This window comes from Nicotiana attenuata, unplaced genomic scaffold (assembly GCF_001879085.1).
Source record: "Nicotiana attenuata strain UT unplaced genomic scaffold, NIATTr2, whole genome shotgun sequence".
NCBI classification, from domain to species: Eukaryota; Viridiplantae; Streptophyta; class Magnoliopsida; order Solanales; family Solanaceae; genus Nicotiana; species Nicotiana attenuata.
Window position 1 is genome coordinate 52,998 of NW_017674079.1, and position 7,637 is coordinate 60,634.

The following is a 7,637-nucleotide window of genomic DNA, read 5'->3' on the forward strand; positions in this document are numbered from 1 at the left end:
CCCGGAAACTTCGCTCTAGAGCTGAAGTTTTTATTTTATAACTTGAAAACTTCAGAAGTTTCCGGGTTACTAGACAAAAACTTCAGCTCTAAAGCTGAAGTTTTTATTATATAATTGGCAAAGAGCTGAAGTTTCCCGGTTACTAAACAAAAACTTATAAAATAAAACTTCAGCTCTAGAGCTGAAGTTTTTATTTTATAACTGGCAAACTTTCGCGAGTTAAAAAAAAAAAACTTCAGCTCTAGAGCTGAACTTCAGGCCCGGCTACTAAAATGTTGAAGTTTTGTGTAATTGCCTTTGCTATTTCAGCCCCGTGTGCTGAAATTATGTGAAAAAGCAGGTACGCTTGCAATTTTTTTTGCAAAGCGAGCACAGGTTAAAATGTGGCACAAAAAGCGAGTATAGATACAAATGCCCCGGTTATCGATTACACCAATAAGAAAATTTGATGTTCCTCAAGTATAGAATAACTTAAGATAATCATAGTAACAATTGTTCCTTCTACATACAGTAACATAGACTTGATCCATCCATGATTTATTTTTGTTTTGTTAATAGAACATCCAATACAATCTTAAGTTAGTGTGAAGAAACCTTGACTCTAAAGTTTAAACAGCAAACCAAGCGTACTTCATTTCTCAGGTCCAATCTCGTACCAACTGAGATGAACATGGACATGAGATGTACTTTCGAGCTAACAGAAAAGTGTCAGCACACTAAAAACAAACAGAACAAGTTAAAAATGCTTTTACAACAATCAGAAGTCAGCACCAACCTGCTACCAACTGATAACAAACAATCTCAAATAAAATGGACATGCTGTCAAACCCTTTAGTGACAGGCTAAATCGACATAATCAAACAATCTCAAATAATTTTAATACACCTGCAATCAGAATGTTAAGCGCAGAACTGTTCTTATCAAAATTATGCTGGATGAACATTGAACACAATAGAGATTAAAGCGTGCAATTGGACCTGCAGCTCTTCTTCTTGAAGAGGGCAATTTTAAGACATCAATATATCATTTTCAGCCATGTGAAGTGAATGAAGAATGTAACTTACAGTCTTAAACGAACTCCTCGCTCTTGAATCTACATATCAAAATAAAATACAAACCTTGTTTTACATTGTTGCCTTAAGTAGGTTTTCACCATTTGCATACAAGAAGCAATTGAAACTTAGCTGTACATCATCACACTAATAAGGTGGAAAATGGTACCAATAAAAAAGAGTTGCTCAAAAAAGAAATATGGCGTGTAGTGTGAGGTCCAGAAAGTGTTAAAACTCATGTCCATTTATTTTGTCACTTTGTTAATTATTTAGTTTGAGAATCGTTGTTAGTGTGTACACTTACATAAAATTAAGCATTTGTTCAAGCATCACGTTCATAGCTTCTATAAAATTTAGTAATTTACCCTTATCAAACAGAAAAAAAATTACTGAGAGAACCCATTTGGAGATAGAGAATTACCAGATCTGTGGGAGAAACCGAGAAAGGAGGAATTTTGAGTGAAGAAAATTTGAGGCTTCAGCTCTAAAGGGGCAGAAGCAGAACAGTTCTGCCAAAAACGTTGAGGCTTGAGCAGAGCTTGACTCTTGAGGAACTTCAGATTCTGAACTGAAGCAGAAGCGGCTCGCCGGCGCCTGAACTGAACGGGTGATGTCGTGACTCGTAAAGAGGAAATAATAGGGTAGGGGAAAATCTTGAGCAAGGCAGAAGCGGCGCCTGAACTGAACGGGTGAAGGCGTGAAGAGGAAATAATAGGGTAGGGAAATTAGGAAATAATAAGAGTAGAGGAAAATGGAAATAATAAGTTAGGGTAAAGGAAAGGTTATATAAAATAAGGGTATAGTTGTCTTTTTAGTATATCTTATCGATAAATCGATAATCGAAATGGACAAAATCGAAATAGAAATCGATAACTCGATAAGAAAATTTTCGAAATTGAAATCGAAATCGATAAATCGATAAACCGATAACAAATAATCGATTCGATTTATCGATAAACCGATTCGAATGCACACCCCTAATTTGCTTAATCCTTAGGTCACTGGTTCGAATCCGGTAGGTCGGATTTTGCTTTTGCTTTTCTTTTTTTTGTCGAAAATGAATGTGGAATTAAGTTCTGGGTTGTGCTGGAAACAAGCAACCCCATGTATACGATGGATAGAAAACGGCATCAGAAAGCAGGAAATCCTCTTTTTTATATGAGTTTTTCAATTGCATTTGGATTTCGGGAGATGTAATGATGTACATATGAGTTGTTCTGATAGATCAGCCTCAAGGGTTTGATAGCAAGTAAGAAGCTGAGAAGAAGATCAGTTCTCACTTCACTGGTTCTGTTATTTTTCTGGTTCAAAGTCAGTATACTTTGGATCTCCATTTTGTAACGCTCGCTTTTTCTTTCTTTTGCGGCAAAATAAACACTTTATTATGAGTCTTTTCCTACGATCTCTAGGGGTTAATCAGTTTTTCATTTAAACTCTACTCACTGTTTTACTGATTGTTTTATTCTGATTTTGTTCTTAATATCAGGGGAATATTCCAAAACAGCTTCCAATGTAAAACTACATTAAATAGAATGTCGCTATACGAAATAGACTGTCACTATACAAAATATATACTAAATAGACTGTTAATATACAAAATAGACTGTCACTATACAAAATATATACTAAATAGACTGTTACCGGATAAAATTTAGAACCAAAGGAAGTAATCCGGTGCCGCGAGCGCTGGCAGTCACTCTGCTCAGCTACGATAGTAATACCTTCAACCAGCTCAAAACCCTTTACCGGGTGAACAATACCTGCATCTGCACGCGAGGTGCAGGGAGTAAAGTGAGTACTCCAACTCAGTGAGTAATAAAAGTAAATAATAACTGAGCAGCAAGAAATCACGTAAAGCAACCAACATGCTTTACAGAAGCCGGGTGCAATTTTCTGAGAAAAAAGTGAAATCTGTGAAATCTTTAGAAATACCTTGGCTCAAGTCAAATCTCCTTTAAAAAAAAATGATCTTTTCAGTGATTACGAAAACGATTTCAAAACAGTTAGTGCTGATACGAGCAGAAAATCCACCCCTCGGGCACAAATACCACGGTATAACAGGTAAAGAGGCAAATAAGTATGCAAGATGAGCACATAAAAGTTCGCCCCTCGGGCAATATCTCAAAACAGTACCGGCTCCTCGGGCATGATTTATGTTCCTGGTCAGTCATCGTTACCTGACCGGTCAGCCATTGTTACCTGACCAAAACGCGAATTACAGTGCCATTGTTACCACTGGTCAGCCATTGTTACCTGACTGGTCAGTCATTGTTACCTAACCAAAACACGCATGACAGTGTCATTGTTACCACTGTCCAATTCTAAATGGGTACCCGCGCTCACTGTGGGTGTGTAGACTCCGGAGGGGCGCCTACAGCCCAAGCGCTATATCATCATAAGGCCTGAAAGCCTGAACATATCAACATGAGGCCTGAAAGCCTTCTCACAATACACTCGAGGCCTGAAAGCCTCCTCACATCACTCGACATATCCTCACATATGGCCCTCGGCCTCAATCCGTCCCAGAAATAATCATAATCCCCTCAGGCATCAGTAAAGACAATAATGCTCAGCTCAAACAATAGTTCAAACATCAGTTAAAAGTCAAGGTTGAGTAAAAATATAGCTGAGTTCATGAAATAGTGTAATTCAAATGGACTGAGTTCAAATAATATTTCAAATAGCGAGGAAAACAGTGATGATAGCTCACGAGGATTTTAAACAGTCGGCAATAAGCCCCAAGTATGGCAATCAACCCAAGTCATGATAATATCAAATAAGTTTCAGTCAAATACGCGGTAAAATCAACAATCGGGACAGACCAAGTCACAATCCTCAACGGTGCTCTACCCCATGCTCGCTATCCGGCGTGCAAGTCACCTCAATATAGCACTACGGCGTGCAAATCCGAGGTTTCAAACCCTTAGGATATCATTTACAATCATTACTCACCTCGAACCGGTGAAATCTCTAGCTCGGCGACGCCCTTGTCCCATCAAATCGGCCTCAACGCGCGTCGAATCTAACCAAAATCAGAGCGAATACATAACAATATGCCAATGGGACAATACCCAATCGAAAAATAGCAACAATCTCGAAACTAGCAAAACCCGAGCCCCGGGCCCACTTCACGAAAAATTACAAAACTCACATTACCGGATTCCTCGTCTCGCCACAAGTCCATACATACCAAGAACTCCCAAATCCGAGCTCAAATGACCTATCAAATCCCAATTTGAAATATCAAAAACTCAAGCCCTAGCTTTACCCCTTTTGATGAATTTCAACCAATTTCCATGTTAAATCTAACATAATCTCGCGAATTTAGGCCAAGGAACTTACCTCTAATCATTCCTCCTTGAATGCCTCTTCAAAATCGCCTCAAAGTTCTCAAAGCTCGCTCAAAAATGGCGGAAATAACATAACGCTCGCGGAGCAAAAATGAATATAAACTCCTACTGCCTACAGCGATTTTCGCTTATGCGGTCCCGTTTCCTCCGCTCCTGCGGATTACCCAAGACCGCTTCTGCGGTTATTCACTCGCACCTGCGGACCCGCTGATGCGAAAAGGGGTCCGCTTATGCGGAACTCATCAATTCAACACAAGATCGCTTCTGCGCTTTTCCACCCGCTTCTGCGGTCCATTTCCGCAGAAGCGGAAATACCAGATGACAGAAATCTCAGACCTGAAGCAACTTCCAAAAACTCTCATTTAACCACTCGAATTCACCCCGAGGCCCCCGGGACCTCAACCAAAAACACCAACACATCCTAACACCTCATTCAAACTTGTTCCAATCCGCAAAACACATCTAACAACGCTAAAACCATTAAATCACATCGGATTCAAACCTAAGTTTCTTAAAAACTTTCGAATTACGCATTCGATCAAAAACCCGACCAAACGACGTCCGAATGACCTGAAAATTTGCACACATATCCAACATCACCTAACGAAGCTACAACAACTCTCGGAATTCCATTCCGATCCTCGAATCAAATTCTCACCCATCAACCGGAATTCGCCAAAATACTAACTTCGCCAATTCAAGCTTAATTCTACACCGGACCTCCAAAATCACTTCTGATCACACTCCTAAGTCACAAATCACTTCCCGAAGCTAACCGAACCACCGGAACTCACATCCGAACCTTCTAACTCATAAGTCAACGTCCGATTGACTTTTTCCAACTTAAACCTTCCTTAAAGAGACTAAGTGTCTCATTTCCTACCAAAACCAATCCAAATAAACTCTAACACACCAAACACTGATAATGAAACATGAAGAAGCATAAAATGGGGGAAACAGAGCAGTAACACATGAGATGATGGGTCGGGTCGTCACATCCTCCCCAACTTAAACAAACGCTCGTCCTCGAGCGTACCTAGAGTTGTACTAGAAGCCAACCAATAGCTGAAGGTCCTTACCAAGCATATACCCGGGGTGATCCCACGTCACTCTATCTCACATAGGTCCGATAATGCAACATAGCTGAAATTTCACAGTCCATCTAGACCATAAACCGTAGAACCACATTGCATTTTCCGAAATCATATACAAGATCAGAACCTCATATCTATACCCAGAATAAACCCGAACCAGCTGTAGCAACTCATACCTGCAACCTCAGGTGAAATCATATAATATACCACACAATCCAAACACTCGAAACGATAGCCTCTATTCACAACAGTTGTCCACAACAACCAAATACCGCTAGAAAATCCCTTATTAGCTAAAGTCTTATTCCACAACACTTTCATATACTGCCAACGATAAATAAAACACGCAATAGACCGTAACCATTTCTCAGATCAACCATTCATAAAGCCACTTCCCATTTGACTAATACCACGACAGATTTCCGGGCCAAACCTCGATTTTATCCTTCTAACAAGCTGAAATCAAATCTGCTCGCATTCATTAATGACTCCAACGATCACCTCGAATCCAACACACCACTCTGGTGATACGACACCTCAACACAGGCCTAAGCCACAACTTGCATAATACGCGCACCAATAAGAAATGGTCTGAACATACTCACATCATGACAAATGACTCAAGCGAAAGAGTTGTACCTCAAGCTCATCAGTCCATCACAACACAAGGCTGAGACCCCGTCTCACATCATAGAAATAGAACACCTGAATCTACCCCGAAAGGTCATATCTCCACGTGGCCTCGCCACAATGCACGATCCTATACAAACACTGTTACCCATGAAACACCTCAGGTCACTATGCTCAAAATCGACAGCCACGCACAATTTGATGTCTGAAACCCAAGCAATTCATTACACCCACGGTGAAACAAATAACATACGACACGCAACTCGATAGGTTATAACCAACACTCCATTTACCGAGCAACATCCAATTACTCTTCCCGCTCGACTTTCACTATGAATCCCCAATAGAACCGCACCACAGGTGCCCATAATCAACAAATCCTAACGTCTCACAACATAAAATAGCAACTCAAGCTGAATACGTAGCCACATCGGCCTGCCAACAAACTCATTACCAAGGAAGCCTGAAGCTGCTCCTTCCACTACTATAACTCCTGCCGGAGCCGTACGATATGGTGCCCGGCACCGAATCAATATCGAAATCCACAACCTCGCCCGGCGACATGCCCGGCCACAAGAAACGCATCCGAAAAGTCCCTCAATACCGGAACTGAACCAATGGTAGAAACCTCTGCACTGACATCCATCACGAAGGCCCAATTAAGAAAAGCAGTCCTTCCCAGCCATCCGCTGGTCTTTGGAAATGCAAACCACTCTGCTAGAACATGATCCGATGCACCTCGCCACTCAACCCGTGGCATTTTCCGTCATAGCCCATAGCGCAATAGTCTAGAATAACCCAACACTGAGACAGCCAGTCTACACCCCAACATCATATCCAAAACCTAACATACCAAGCAAAGGAAGATCCACTCGGGCCTCCAAATCCCAATAGCCGCTAAACGGTGCNCCACTTCTTAGTTATACATGACATACGTTAATTGAAGTTAAAATTTAATAATTAGAAAATTTAAAAAATTGTAGATTAGTTTTTAGTACTACAAACTTAAATTTTCTAGTGAAGAAGTAAAAAAAAAAAATAAGAAAAATATAGATTTGAAATGAGAGATAGAGAAGGGAAGGAAAATAAAGAAAGATAACCAAAAAAAGATAAAAGGAAGACGAAGAAGACACAGAGAAAGAAAGAGGATAGGAATGAAAATGGTAATGGGGAAAAAATCTGTGCATTGGATAGAATGAAAGAAAGATAAAAAGGTGTGCATCGGATAGAATGAAAGAAAGATAAAAAAGGCTAGGATTAAATGTTGTATTGGGAAGATAAATGCATTGGAAATAGATAATGGCTATAAGATGCAAATAAATTAGGCCGAAAGGCCATTTTCTGTAAGTGGGTAAAAATATGGGCTATTAAAATTTTAAGGGGCTATAGAGAATAGTTTTCTCAAAAATTCACCCAGGTCCAAGCCCAAAAACCAAGCCCCGACCCGCCAGGCCCAATCCCTTCCCCCTTCATTAAACCTAATCCCTTCCCCATTAAAAGAACCCAAGGCA

General features: G+C 40.3%; 1 protein-coding gene across 1 annotated transcript in view; it reads right to left on the reverse strand.

Moving 5' to 3' along the window:
• The window catches only part of LOC109217957 (sm-like protein LSM8), a gene marked incomplete in the record, with an annotated part of 16,958 nt that extends 15,137 nt beyond the window's left edge, over positions 1-1,821 (reverse strand). Inside the window, 1 exon segment of the mRNA XM_019382260.1 lies at positions 1,474-1,821.
• Positions 1,822-7,637: the final 5,816 nt, after the last annotated feature.